Below are 14,959 nucleotides of genomic sequence, written 5' to 3'. Positions count from 1 at the left end.
GGGCCTTTAAAGTCTATAACTTGGTTCTTCTCCCCTCAAAAAAAATTCTTTTTTAATTCCAAGCTAAAGAGACAGGGGAGCAGGCTGAGAACGGGTGAATAATAATGAGCTAATATGTATGGAGTACATACCATGTGCCAAGTACCCATGTTATATTGGCAATCACAGCGCTAATTCTCACAAGTCCCCTGAAGCACCTAAAATTATTTCCCACATTTTACAGGTGACTAAGCCCAAGTTAAGAGGCTACATGGTGAAGAACAGGTCTGGGATTCAAACTCAGCCCAAGACCCACTGCTTAACCACTGTCATCCACAGCCAGGGAAGCCCTGGCAGAGACTGGGGGCCAGCAAGGAATGCCTGCAGCTGCACAAAAGAAGGCAAACTCAAACTCTGGCTCGGGCCAGAAGAGCCCCAATTGGTAAGGGGCGGGGGTAAAGCCCAGGGACCACACCTGAAACCCAGGCGTAGAAGAGCCAGTCAGAGAAAGAACCCCGACAGAAACAGGAAACTGGATGGAGCCTGGGAGGCTGCGGCAGCTGCGGGCCGAGATGGGGAAAGCCGAAGGAGCACATGGTGGGGGAGGCCCAAGCAGGTAGCCTGAGCTGAAGGGCAACCACGCGGAGGAGTCTACGACGCTAAGGAGACAGCGATGGCGGCGGCACAGAGAGGAAAGCTAGAGTCCAGGCGAAAGTGTGAAAAGCGGGAGGGCGGGAGGAGGGACCCTGTGCGAGAGGGATGGAGACTGCGGCAAAAAGAGGAAGCGAGGGTTACAGGCAGCGCGCGGAGAAGGAGAGCTGGAGTTCGTCGCAGTGAGAGAGGGAGGGAGGGGAGGGGAGGGGAGGGCGAAGGAGGAAGAGCAAGACCCGAAAAAGAAAACCAGACGCTCACTCCGGCCGTCTGGTGTGTGGGGAGGGACCTTCATCTCAAGGACACTGAGAAAGGCAGATGGGTAGTGGCAAACGGAGGATCGGAGACTCCGGCGGGGCGGGTACCGGCCCAGCCGCGCGCCCCCGACGGCGGCGCCCTCGCCCGGACGCCCCCGCGCGGCGCCCCGCAGCCCGGAGCCCGCCCCCGCCCGCCCCCGCTCAGCCCGCGCCCGGCGCTGGCATGAAATTGGCTGCCGCCGTAATGAGTCCGCGCCGCGCGGAGGAGGCTGAGGGCCCGCCAGGGAGCCCTGCGCGCCTCGTTTAGCTTGTTTATTGTTCAGGCCTAATTAAAACGTTCCACCGCGCTGCGTTTACATCCGCCCCCCGCTAATGAATTCTCGGCCGCCGGGCGATTTCGGAAGCTGCCGCGGGCGGGAAGCGGGGAGGGAGGTGGCGGGACTATAGAGGAAGGAATGAAGGGACACCCCCCCACACACACACACACACACACACACACACCGTTCCACCACCCGAGGAGCAATTAGACATCCGGTGATCGGTGGCGAGGTCCGAATGAGCGCCCCCAGCCCCATCGCCCCAAACCCTGGCAGGCGTTTGGGAGTGATAGAAGGCAGGGCTGCAGAGCTCAGAAGAGGGGTGGAGGAGGGAGGTCATGAGCGAGGGTGTGTGTCCTTCTGTGCCTGGTAGGCCCGTGTGTGTCTGAGAGTGTACGTGCACCTGCTCCGGGTAGCGTGTCTGCGGAGCAGCTTGTGTGTGCAGGGCTCTGTCTGTGTCTGTCTGTTGGTGGGTCCCTCTGGTTGTTCTTGCCGGTTTCTCCACCCCCACCCCCGCCCCCCAGGAGTAGTCTGCACGTAGCTTACAATGTTTCTGGTCTTTTTAGGCATAGCAATTTGCCGTTTTTGCTGTTTGCCTCCTTGTCACGACCTCAGCGAGGGCACATGGAGCCAGTGGAGGGAGAGAGACAGACGGTGGTGCCTGGGCAGCCAGGGCTTCCCACCGGCCCCACTCCTCCTACAGACCGGGGCACGCACACACATACACAACACACATATGCACACACACGCTGCCCTCCACTGCATGTAGCAAATAAAACAGACAAAAAGCAAGTGAGATAACATTCACACATGACCACATAGAAACACACAAATGAACAAACACGCTTATAGTGACATGACAATCACACACACAGATGGAAGGACAAGAGCCTGGGGCACAAAGCCAAGTGGATATCCGTACATGTCCCTCCCCACCCCCCCCACACACACACAGAAGACACGCAAACATGGGTACACACTTCTCCAGACAATTGTGCTTGCATGTACACATCACTGCCTGATACATGTCAGTGTATCCTCTCGTAGGCCCCAATAGCAAATTCATTCAGATCACCCAGCCTGGCCTTCAAATTTTGCCCCTCTCTATTCTGCTTCATGATGGTTCCAATCCAACTCTTTATACCAAAGCTATCCTCTGCCTTGATTATGGTTTGGTCATCCTGCCTCAGAACTATAAGGGGAGGTACTCTTCCTCTTCTCCTCTATTCCATGCCCTGTTGGGTTTCTCCACCCACTCATAACTCCCCTCCTCCAGGCAGCCTTCCCAGATGAACTAACTGGCTCTGATTCTGAATTTGCCCTAGTCATTTGCACTTGTTGATCTGTGCTGCTGTGGTGAGTTGGCAGGGAGGAGGACTGTAACATCCCCAAGGACAGGACCATTTGACCCAGTATTTCTGTCAAATGCCAGACTTCACCCCTCCAGCGCCACGCTGCGAATGCTCCTGGGAGCACTACTACTTGGTTTTAACAAATAGACAGAAAAATGAAACAGAGCCTCAAGCAATCACTAGGAAGACCTCCTTCTGTCACATCCTGCAAGTATGACCTTGCCTTCAAAATGACCTCTCAGAGCCACTTTGGAGGAGGGCACTCACTCCACTGTGTCCTCTAACATTACCTTGTTCTTAACTGGAAATACTGCTTCCCAGCTGGGTCCTCACCTTATTCTCCAGGAAAAAACTTGGCTGTTTTCAAAAATTAGATCTACCCTACAGGATAAAAATTTGCCTCTGGTGAGGATGCTCAGAGCTGTCCTGCAGGCTCTAAAGGAAATTCCCAAAGAAGAATGCCAGGAATGACCCTGGCAACTGCAGCAGTACCTGAAAGTGCTACTTTGAAAGAGATGGTATTCATTAGAATAGGTTCTTTGTACTTAAAAAAACAAACAAACAAAAAATGCAACATCACCCTAAAATTCCACTCATTGACTGTCTCCCCAGTGTACCACAGGGTTGCTTCATATGAGCCAACCTCTTTGGGGAGATAGGTACCCTGCCTGCTCCGCCCCCACACACACACCTTTTCCCCTTAGTCTCTATATCCGGCTCTTCCCCCCCCTTCCCTCCTGCAGAGAGAGGCTCCCTCCCTCTCCCTGTCTTTCATCCACACACGCCTCCATCATATTTTTTTTCTCCACCTGTCTGTCTGCTTGTTGATTTCTCTCCTCCCTTTTTCAATATCAATTTCTCTCCCTCTGATTTCTGTTGGGGCTCTGCCATTTCTTTTCCTATCTCGGTCTTTCTCTAATTTCCATCTTTGTTCTGTTCTCTCCCCCACCCTCCACCTCCATTGCTCAGAGCAATCACTGCAGAGGGCGGGTGTGTGGAAGTGTAGTTCAGCACCAGCACCAGCATTTTGAATAGAGCTCAGAATTGCTATGTCTCTCTCTCTCTCTCTCTCTCTCTCTCTCTCTCTCTCTCTCTCTCTCTCTCTCTCTCTCTCTCCCCCTCTCTCCCCCTCCCTCCTTCCCTCCCTCCTCCTTCTCCCTGCCTCCCTCTCTCTCCTTCCCTCCCTGTCCCCCCCCCACACACACACACACTCTTATGAGCCTCTCCTCCCACCTGAGTCCCAGGTCCTGAGGGGCCAGCATAGCCCTAGACCCAGAGCCTCCATCCCACCCTCTACAACCTCTGCCTGGCCCCTCTCACTGTCTCCTCCTGCCCTCCCCTCCTCTGGCTCCCATTCCCTCCCTTCCCTTCTCTATCCCTATCCCTGTCTCCCACTGTCTCTGTGCACACTTCCCAGTATCTTCCCAGCCCTGGCCTCAGGTTGCTCTGCCTTTGGCTCTGGGTCCATGGCTTTCGGTGTCTCCCTGAGCCTAGGTCCAACTCATATCTGAGTTGGTGTCCGTCTCTGCTGTCGCTGGCCTATGGGTGTCTCTGTCTTTGTGACTGTCTTTAATCTTTCTCTGCTCTCACGATGCTCCTCTCTTTCCTCTCTCCTACTTCTGGGTTTGTCTCTCCTCTGTCTCTCCCTTTACACTCTGCGAGTGTCTCTGTTTACTCTGTGTCTCTGTCTCTTTTCATCTCCAGGGTGCTGTGCCTGACTCTGCCTTTTTGGTCCCACTCGGACGATCTTGGCTTGAATTTACTGCCTTTCTATCTGTCTGTCTGTCTGTATGTCTGTCTCCGCTGTCTTCTCTGCCTCTTTGCACTGGCCGGCAGTTATGGGAAGGGGGGTGACGCGTAGGGCTTGGAGTGAGACGGGGCGGGCGGCCCTTTGTGTGGAAGATTGACTGCCGCGCGGCGCAGCCTCCGCAGCGCTGATTAGGATGCAGCGCGAGCTCCGACTGCAGCATCCTCCTCACGGAACATTCTCCACGACTCCAAACGCTGGTCCCCTCCCTGCCTGCTACCAGTCTCAGGATCGTGTGTCTTATCCCTCCCCCGCCCCAGTTCATCCACTGGGAGCCAGTGGAAATTCTGGGAGCGCATTCGAGGCCCCCTTCTCTCACCCAAGGATCCACATGTCTTGTGCATTCTAAGAAAAAAGGAATGAGGAGGGATGGGAGGCCGACTCGGGGTACTTTGCTGGGGGGGGGGGAGGCGGGGGCATGGGAAGAACAGAAATGCGCCTGGGAGCTTTATTCCAGCATCCCTGATAGCGAATTGCCAAAGCAGCATCTTGCACCTCTCAGATAGGCACATGTGGAGCAACAAGTCCAGGGAGGAGATGCAGCAGGTCTTAAAATACAGAAGGGGGAGCAGGAAATATGGTGCCCCTCTTTTATCCCTCCACAGCACCTATAACCCTTCCTTGTACATAGGAAGCTCTGGATAAAATTATTGGCTTGTATTTCATCAGTTCTCCAATAATTAGTGCCTAAATCAGCGGGACTCAATTCCTTTAAATATGCCTCCTTATTCCTCCCACTCACCCACCCCCAGCAATGCAGTATCTGCCCCCCACCACAGTTTCCGCTGCCAAGCCTTCCAAGCACCCCAGTGATCCTCGCACCCCAGCTCCAAATCCCAGCCATTCCAACCACCCCTCTTCCTCCATCTTCTACCAGGTATCCCTCCCTCTTTCTCTCCCTCCCTTGCCCACCACAATGCAGTTTGGCCCACTGGGTTTCTCCCCAAAGACAGTCAGTCACTTATAAGCATTGAGAACTAGAAAGGGAGGGCCAAGGGCAGCCTGGTGGGTGGGAGGGGATTCCAGAGCTAGCAAATAACGAGCCCTGTCAGCATCTGTCATATATGCCATCTCCCTCCATCATCCCTGTCTCTTGCCTCCTGGCTCCTGCCAATCCATCTCCCTGCTGACGCTGACGGACTGAGCTCAGGAGCAAATTCACGGAACACATGTTATGCCAGGTCTGATTCAGACCCATTTTCTCCAGGAGTGTCACTACACCCTGTCGTCTTTCTTTGAAAACTTCCAGCGACCCTAGGAAGTGGGGTTGTAGATGGAACCCAAGGAGGAAGAAGAGAAATTGCCCTCTCTGCTGAAAGTCTTGGTCTCAGCCCCTTGTCTCCACCGCACATCCCCAAAAGCAGAACTTAAAATTTCAGGTAATGGTAGAGAGGATTAAATCTCAGGAAGACCTTCTTAGCCTTAAGGAGGTGGTGTGCCTCCAGAAACTAGGGAAATGGTTGGGAAAAGATGCAGTTGGACAAAGATCACTTCTTGTAACATACCAAATTTCCACCAGAGGGCGAGGGACGGGGACGCAGCTCTGCGGACTTGAGCGGAACCTTCTCAGCAGCGACCTGAGACGGATTCGGCTGCCACAGGAGGGCAGCAGAGAACGGTGCTCCCAGCAGAGCCAGACCTCGGCTTTGAGTGCTGTGTGAGATGAGGCTGTGCTGCCCAGGCTGGAGGAGTCTTGCTCCAGCAAGAACCCATGAATTTCCGAATTCAAGAAATCCCTCTTGCAGCCGTCTCCACTGGCATCCCTTCTCAGACTCCTTAAATACCATCACCCACCCCAACCCCCCCTTCCATTTCTGGCCCCCCAGTACTGGGGCTGCTGCCACAGAAGGACCCTCCTACCAGTCCTGTACAGATGGAGGAGAGGGGCCGCCCAGGGATCCCCTCTTCCCAGGGACCCTCTCTCCAAGGCCCTGTGGCTTTTCCTTCATGGTTATACAGCAAATAACACCCAAGCTCAAAGAAAGAGGTGACATTTCATAGGGTCCCAGCTGACACCTGGAGCCAGAACTAGAACCCAAGTTTTCTCCATTCTCAGTATAGAGTTCTTCCCATTATGCTGCCTGATGCTTCTGAAAGAAAAGCATACTTTATAGGCCCCAATGGAAAGTCAAGTCACACCCTTGGTTTAAAAAAATCAATGTCAAAGCTACACCCTTCCCCATGTTTACATATACTATTGGTACATATAGGACTGTAAACCACAGAGCACAGACATGACCCCCTCATCTTTAGGCACATAGACTCATGTGTCCCTCAGAGTCCCACAGCCCCTGCCCCTCTCTTCCTACTTCCTAAACTGCAAGAACTTCTCTTCATTTATAATTTGCGTTTTTCACTGTATTTTCAGAGGCTCCTCAAATCTGCAGACAGAAAAGCACTTTCACAGTTCTAACCTTCATTCCTCCTACCACAGTCCTGTGCAGATGGAGGAGAGGGGCCGCCCAGGGATCCCCTCTTCCCGGGGACCCTCTCTCCCAGGCCCTTCACTGCTCCTTGCCTCTCTCCATCCCTCTGCTGACCCACCTATTCCTCCTCCAGGTCCTCTTTGCCACCATTGGCCCTCCTTTAAGCTCAAAAGCTGAGTCACCTAGGGAGGTGAGCAGAGAAAAGAGAGAGAAGGAAAGGCAGGAAGAAGGAGGAAGAAAACCTAACTGCAAGCCGGAAGAGGGTTCTGTTTTGTTCCCTTTACCCTCAGCTGGGAAATTCTACTTTTGAGTAGGACCCCAGTCTTCTGTCTAGCCCTCACTTCTTTCACTTTCCTTGGAGTTAAAGAGCTGACAGAGGCGAAAGTTACTGAGAAGGGATGGGGCCAACTGGGAGGGAGGGGAAGGGCACATGTGCAAACTTGTGGGCTGATGGGCTGTGTATGCATACATATACACGTGTCCCACACACCATCCCTTCTGAATAGCCCACACACATGTACTCCATGCCATTTCCCCATCCAGGACTCATTCCTTACACAACAGGAGGAGAAAAACATCTCAACCTTTCAAACATCTTTTTCCACCTTTCATCCTCTTGGGGAAATCTGAAAAGTCAAAACCCTTCCCTTTTCTTTCCCTCTCCCCATCTGCCTCCTTGTTTACTCTGGCTTTTGAGATTTTCCCCTCGAGCTGCTGGGTGCAGCACCCCCCACACTTTTCCCAGTATTGGGGAGGCACCAGGTACAGCCTCCTCCCTGCAAAAGACTGAGACAAATGCCAATCACATTGGGGCCTCTCACGGTGCCCATTCTGCTATGAATTCCCAAGGTCAAAACCATTCTGGTGTTATTAAAAACATAAATGTTGCATACCAGGCAGCGGGGAAAAAATTATAAGGCAGCCAGACGAGAGGGAGACGGAGGAGCTGGTAATTGTCTTCGTCTTCCCAGAGTCAAGCTCCATGGGGCTGGAGCTGCACACAGAACATTGCCTTTTAATTTAACTCAGTAAGGTCAGTGGCAGCAAATGAGGCAGGGGAGGAATGGCACCTCAGAGGAAGGGTGCCAGGGCACAGCTCCCACCCTGAGCCTGCAGAGCCAGGGCTCTTGGCCAAGATCTTCAGGCAGTACCAGGGGAAGCAGAGGGAAAATGGTGGGGCTCAATGACTCTCCGCTCTCCAAGGAAGTCGTCTGCACTGGGGAGGTCGGTGGGGTAGAAGAGGAGATATCATTGGGAGGGCTTCTGAGGAAATGGGATTTAGGTGCAGGGAAAGGAAAAAGCTTCAAAGGTGAGACCAGAAGACCTCAGGCTGATGGAGACAAACAGCCCCTATATTCCCACCCCACAAACCCACTGTACAGAAGAGCATAACAAGGGCCATGATTGGAACTCAGGGATTCACCTTGCCCCCAACACCTATGAATCCTGAATCCCAAGCAAAGAGAATTCCCCAGTGAAGTGGATCACTCTATTCCATTGCCTTCATCTCCAAGGATCCAATGGGGCAGCGGAGATGAGAATGAGAGGAGAAACTCAGGCAGAATTGCCCTCCCTCAAAAATTTCCTCACAGGTTCCTTCCTCTGGTCACCTTCTCTTCTGCAGCTCTGCTAGCTGTATGGTGGTCCTTCTCATTTCCAGGGCTACAGGAAGAGCTGGAGTTAGACCACAAAAGGGACTTCCCAGATTAGCATCTAGGTCATAGGAACAACACAGGCTGGGGCAGGGAAGGCTAAGGAACCTGGGCTTTTCTGAATAGGCCCAGTAAGCTGAGCCTGATGAGATCAGAGAACCTGGAGAAGGTGGGACAAGTCATTGGGTATGGGGGCAGGCCTTTAAAAAAGCTGTGCAACTGTCAGAAGCAGTGGCATCAAATTCTTTGGGACCTATTGGGAAGTTCTTCTGCAAGTCAGACCTCAACTCCTCCTGCTTTAGTTTCAGGCTATTTCTATTTTAGGGCTCTTTTGGGGAGACAAGTTGAATAGTAGGTTAGACTTTAGGATAGAGTTTCAATTTTCTCTCTCCTTCTAGAAGTGTCATCGCTACTTGACTTTCTTTCCAAATTTCTACTCCCCTGTCAATTAGGAATTCAAAGCTCCCTGAGAAAACCTCCAATGTCAATTAGGAATTCTGAGGCCCACTACTCTCATAGAGCACACCCATGCAGGCAATCCCCCTCTCCCCTTCCAAGAGGTCCCGCTCTCCGCACTCGGACCCCAGCCCTGCAGTTCTCAGTATCTGCCACAAGGTGGCGGCCAATGCATCGATTGGTCCAGAGCTAGACCGGGTGCCTCACCAGAGCCAGGACCCTCACCTCCACCCAGATCTCCACTCATCCCACCCCCTCCTCCCCAGGCAGGAATCAACCCCAAGGGTCTCAGGAAATGGAGAGCTTTCTGAAAGTACTCAGGCTTTGGGGATAAGTGGGCTGGGTGAGGATTGGGATGGGGAAAGAAAAGGGAAGGTGGAAGAGAAGCCTGAGAGAGAAAACGAGTCTGAAGGGACCCAATGGAAACAGGTAGTCAGGTGCAGTATGAAGGCCAAGTTTGAGAAATCATAGTAGGGCTGCATGCCACTCCCAGGGGCTCCAGGGCAGCAGACTAGAGGGGCCTGTTAAATGGACCAGAGTGAACTAGGAGGAGGATCAGGAGCTGGGAGTGAGGCCTATCCCAGAATAAACACCAGGATACAGACAGGGAAAGGCCCACACTGCCGCTTCCCTCCTCAGGATGGCACCCAATTGGACTCCATTATCTCTTCCATTCCCAGAACACAGAAAACAGGGAAGGGTTCAATGAGTTCTCTACCGCAGTCCTGACCTACTTGGCACATGGAGAGGGGTCCTGGGAGGAAGGAGGAAACACAGGCCTGCCCAGAGAGAGGTGGGAATCCATGCGGGCGTGGGAGTGGGGAGGGGTGAACAGGGACAAGTCACATAGGGAGGAAAGAGAAAAGAATGAGGAGAAGCCTGCAGGTACCATGGCAGTGGTTTAGAAAGGAGAAGTTTAGGACCAGGATTAATCAATGAAGACTTCCCAGAGAAGGAGAGTATGGGGAATATTACAAAGCTGAGAGGCTAGCTACAGGGAGAGGAGGAGAAAAGATGGTTCAGATCGGGGACAGACTGAGTCTAGGAGAGACGAGGGAGGACTGAATAATGAGATGGCTGCCCAGGTGAACCTAAGAGGCTGCATTGAGAGTCCTGTGGAGGGAGAATGGGAAGAATAAACAGGTGTCGGTGGGTGAAAGGCCTTCAAGCCTAACTGGAGTCACTATAAGCATAAGCAAGAGGAAGGTGGAAGCACCCCAGACTAGCTGAAGTATTCTTCCCTCTCTCCCCACCCCCATAAAGCCAAGAGAATAGGCACAGAGTCTAGGGTCCTCCGAATGCGGCACAAGAAAGACTCTTGGACCAGGAGTCGGGGGCGTGGGTTTTCCAGAGGCAGCTACAACATAGCAAAGGACACTGAGCAAGACTTCCCCCTTTTGAGGCCTCTGGCTCCTGTCTGTAAAGTAAGAGGGTTGAAACTGATGGCCTCTGAACGCCCTTCTTTGAAATTGTCCTGTTGATCATTGCTTCCGACCCAAGAATGGTCCCGCCCACCTGTGATCCACCAGGCTTTAGCCCCACATTCTTTCAGTGTCCCTATATTCCAGACCATGCCCCCATCCAGAAGAAACTATTTCCATATGGGGCGGTGGGGGAGGGGGGGAGCTAGGTTCCAATTGCACAAACTCAACCTGAGCTTATGAGTGCCAGGTACAACAAGAGGATTCGAGGTTAGACTCTGGAAGAACTTCCCAGCACAAAGGGTCTGAAAGCCTCAGCTTGTGTGGAGTTCAATAAGAATGCATACATGGTCATACCAGAGGCCTCCAAGAGACAAGGACATTGGTTTGGACCTGTCTGGGTGGTCCTGACTAGGGAGAGAAGTTTTCACTGTGGTTATGGTCTTCCCCAGAGTCAGAAGGTTGCACACCAAGACTTCTGGGGACTCTACCACCCTAAGGCAAAATGGGTTGAGCCTAGAGTAAGGGATCTCAGCCTGGTTAGAAGATTATTCCCAAAACCTGGGGGTGAAGTAGAGGAAAAGAAAGTAGACCTGACCCTCCACTTTTTGGGCACCCTCCCACCCTGGTCCCACCTCTTCATCATCATCCCCAGTCAGAGCAGGGCCTATGAGCACTCCCAATGCAAGTCCTGCATGAAGATTTAGGACCTAGTCTCCACCCAACCTCAGACCTGGGACCCTGACACTATACCCCTGTGCCTGGAAGGCCAGAGGCACCCACTACTCAGGCTATGCAATCCCTCCACACCCCGAGCAGATATAGCCTTCCTCTTTTGGTCTCCCAGCTCAGCCCCACCACATACCGCAGCCTGGAACCTGCTAGAGATTTGGGTACCAAATCAAAGACATCTTCAGCTATGAGTCTTCAGGATCCCATGGAACACCACACATGCACATGCACACATGCAGATATACACACATATGCACCACTCATATATCACAAATATCCTCACACATATGCAACACAAAGACACATACTCATAAACACATACATTTACAGACAGGCATACACACACAAACTTACACAAACTCATACACTCATCAAACACACTTGTAGACACACACATGCATCACTATTCCTTTCTTCTGACTAAGGAGCAAAAGCCCAGTCCTCTAGACTCTAGAGGTCTAGAATGTCCAGAGGGAAACATGGGAACCCACAGGAAATCTCTTTCCAGTTTCCTGGCCCAAATTAGAACTCCTCTGCTACATTCCCCTTCCTGCCACCAGTCTCTAGGACTCTGGCCCACACCATGGAAGTGGAACCTGCAAAGATAATTAATTTTTGAGAACCTATATGCCAACACCCCTCACCCGCACCTCCATCAACAATGTGTCCACCCAAGGAAAGTGATCCCCCTTCCCTCCCCTGTGGTGAGCGTCTCCCCCACACCCTCCCAGCCCTGCAGTCGCTGAAACCAAAACCCAGTCTTCTTCAGCCTCAGACCCCCAGGTGCGCACACCTCGGGAAACTCGATCTCCTACTTGGCCATCTCCATCCGACTCCCGCCCCCACCGCGGCCCCCGCCCCTCCTGGTCCATCATGCCTCTCGCCCGCCCGTTTGCAGGTCGCGTTTTCCGTAATAACCTTTAATGCGGCTGGCCACGGCCCAAATGTTCGCGATGGAGCGCTGGGCCCCGCGCATCAGATGGACGATGAAGTGTTAATCATCCCCCAGGGAGCCGTCCCGCGGAAAGTCGTCATTAATTTCTCTGAATTACACCAATTCCGAGACATTCTTTATGGACAGACAGTGCGGGAGACAGTTATATGACAGGACTTGCTGTGCTAAGCAGATGTGGGAGAGATTGCGTCGCCCCATGAATACTAAACAATCGCTCGGAAGAAACCCCACAAGCTTCTGCGCTCAGAGCTGGGAAGCCGCCTAGGCTGCTCCCACCCTGACAGGCGCACCCTGCAGGTGCCTGGAGCTGAGGGGGAGGGGGAAGAGGGGCAGGAGGGAGCGGAGAATGCACCCCTCCTCGGATCCCTGTTACTTAGGTGGCCTCCTCAGCTCTCTTCCAGAGTCAGGCCTCAGCCTCAGAGTAGGAAGTGGCTCCGGGGGTCTTGCCCTCACCTTCCTGGGACCCTTCAAGGACCCACAAACACCCTTGCTTTCTCTGCGGCAGCCTTCCAGGGCCGACCTACTTCTGAACTACTGTCCATCATCCCCCCTCCCGCTCTGGTCCTCCTCAAGCTCTCCCTCCAGACAACTCTCCATGCTTACCATCTCTGAGTTTCCATCTGGCATTGCTTCATCCAGTTTCTTCCACCTTCCCACCCTCTCCCATCTACCACTCCAGGATCCTGCTCCATCTCTCCGCCTCCCCACCCTGCCCCAGTCCATCACTCTGACCCCCTCTTCCTTCCCACCTCCCATTCTGCTCCCCTCTGCAGCCTGACCACCTTCTTCTCTTGCCCACATCCCCAGACAAGCCCACCTCCCAATGGGCTCCACTTTCCCATTACCTCTATCTCTCCAACCTGCTGCATCCTACTATTTTGCCCCATTTCAAGTCATTCCTCCTACATCTGATTTCACCCTTCTCCCACTTTTCAGGACCTAGGAGGAAGGGCAGGGTTCAGAGAAGAATAAGAGGAAGAAGGCTCACCCCTTTCTCTCTCCTCATGCCCTCTGCCTGTCCTCCTCCCTCTCTTCCTTTTGGAGAGCTGGAATCTCTCCCCACAAGCAAAATGGTGGGTGGGAGGGAGGGTTGTGAGGAAGAGGGTGACCAGGGGAAAACTTGCGAGGCAATTCAGTAACACCTGAGGGAAGCTTCACTCGCCAAACCCTCACCTCGCCCAGGCCCCAGGTCCCTAGGGACCCTTGGCAGCATTGAGACCTCAGGAGGGCCCGGTTTGTTGGTCCCCCAAAGCCACTCCTTAGGAGAGGACAGAGGCAAATGGTGACTGTTCCCCATGTTTGTCCCACCACCTCTGCCTCCACACCGGCTGGTGGGAAGACTCCCCTTTAGCTCCTAGCGCGGGTTTGTGGGAGAGAAAGGAAAGTGCGCAGCCTCTGCGTCTTTTCCCCTCGCAGATAATTTATGTCTGAGAGCCGAGCAGATGGCGGGTAATTTAGCAATTACCGTGTGCAGGAATGGGACTCGCACCTCCACACGGAAGCGAAAGATTCTCCGCCGCAGTCCCACCTTCTTGTCTGCCCATTTTCTTTATTTTGTCTCCCCTGTGCCCCTGCCACAACTTGCTGAATCCCGACACTCAAGGGAAGAGCCTCTCCTTTGGGTCTCTTTTCATACTGATCCCTTCCTGTATCTGGCATAGACTTTCTGCTTCAGAAAATGAGAGCAGTCTGCTAGTTGGAATTTCTTCCTCTCCTCTCACCTTAGTCTTTCTTGTTGCTCTAAGTGATCGTATACTGTCCTGGGAGACTGTGGGGCTCTCTCCCAACCTTCTCCCTTCCTCCAAGCTCTTCGGGTTTTCCATGGTATTTCTCTCAACTATCTAGGATCCAGATCCCAGAAGAGACTTCTGGGTTCCAAAATCAACCCAGGAGCTGAGGGGTCTCGGTATCTGCCTGGGTGGCAGAGGGAAGGCCGTGGTTATTAAGGTGAGAATAGTCAGAGAGCACTTTGGAGCTCTGTGCACATAGTGAGTGTGTAGTAAGTGTGAAATAGCTAAGTGAGAAGCTGACCTCCTGAAGTGAGGGAGGGTAGAGGGGGCAGGAATGAGGCTGGAAGGGTCTGAAATGCCTCCTCCCCGTACCACTCCCTTCCTCTCCGGGCCATCTAGAGAAGGATGCTGTAAGACAGGCCTTGAGCCGGCAGACCTCCCTAAGCTGAGGGGAGGGTCCTCCCCTCCATCCACCTCCACCCAGTGCAGCCCGGTCCAGGACACCCAACACCAAGAGCCCAGGCCACTGTACACTCCCACACACCCTCTCTTCAGCCAGAGCTCCCAGATCTCTGACCCCTAACCCTGCACACTAGCCTGAATGCCCCCATTCTGGCAGAACCTGAGGTGACCTCTGGGTTCTGAAAAGCTGGGATCTGAGGCTTTGAGACACCCCCACCACCATCTCCCCCTTCTCATTCCTCAACACCAGAGGAGCACTAATTAATTAGCATGTGCAACTAGCCACGGGCGTGATCTCGTTACTCACCACAGGGACCCATGTTAACACACTAGACCCCTGGGACTCGGGCACACACCGATTACACAGCCAGCAGCTCGACTAATCACAGTTCCTGGTGACACTGGAGCTCACAGAGGAATCCTCAGCTCCCCCGCCCACACATACACACACACACACACACACTCACACACACGCTTCTTCCTCAGAGAACAGGAAGATGGAAGGAAGTAAAGACTGGTTGGGGGAAAGTTGAAATTTGCTGGGAGACAGGAGGCCAGCCATGGAGCAGCTGAGGGGAGAGTGGGAATGAAAGGTTAGAAAGAAAAGAGAATTTTCCTAGTAATCACTTTGGGCTATAAACAACCACTCTGAAATCAGTAACTGCAGCAAGAGGGAGTGCTGGTTAGACTACATGAAGGACTTCCTCAGGCGGTGGTAGGGTAGGATTGGGCCTGGGAAAGAGCAGCCTTAAGAAGGAGGCA

This window comes from Rhinolophus ferrumequinum, chromosome 10, assembly GCF_004115265.2.
Source record: "Rhinolophus ferrumequinum isolate MPI-CBG mRhiFer1 chromosome 10, mRhiFer1_v1.p, whole genome shotgun sequence".
Lineage (NCBI taxonomy): Eukaryota > Metazoa > Chordata > Mammalia > Chiroptera > Rhinolophidae > Rhinolophus > Rhinolophus ferrumequinum.
Note: the sequence above shows the minus strand (reverse complement) of the source record.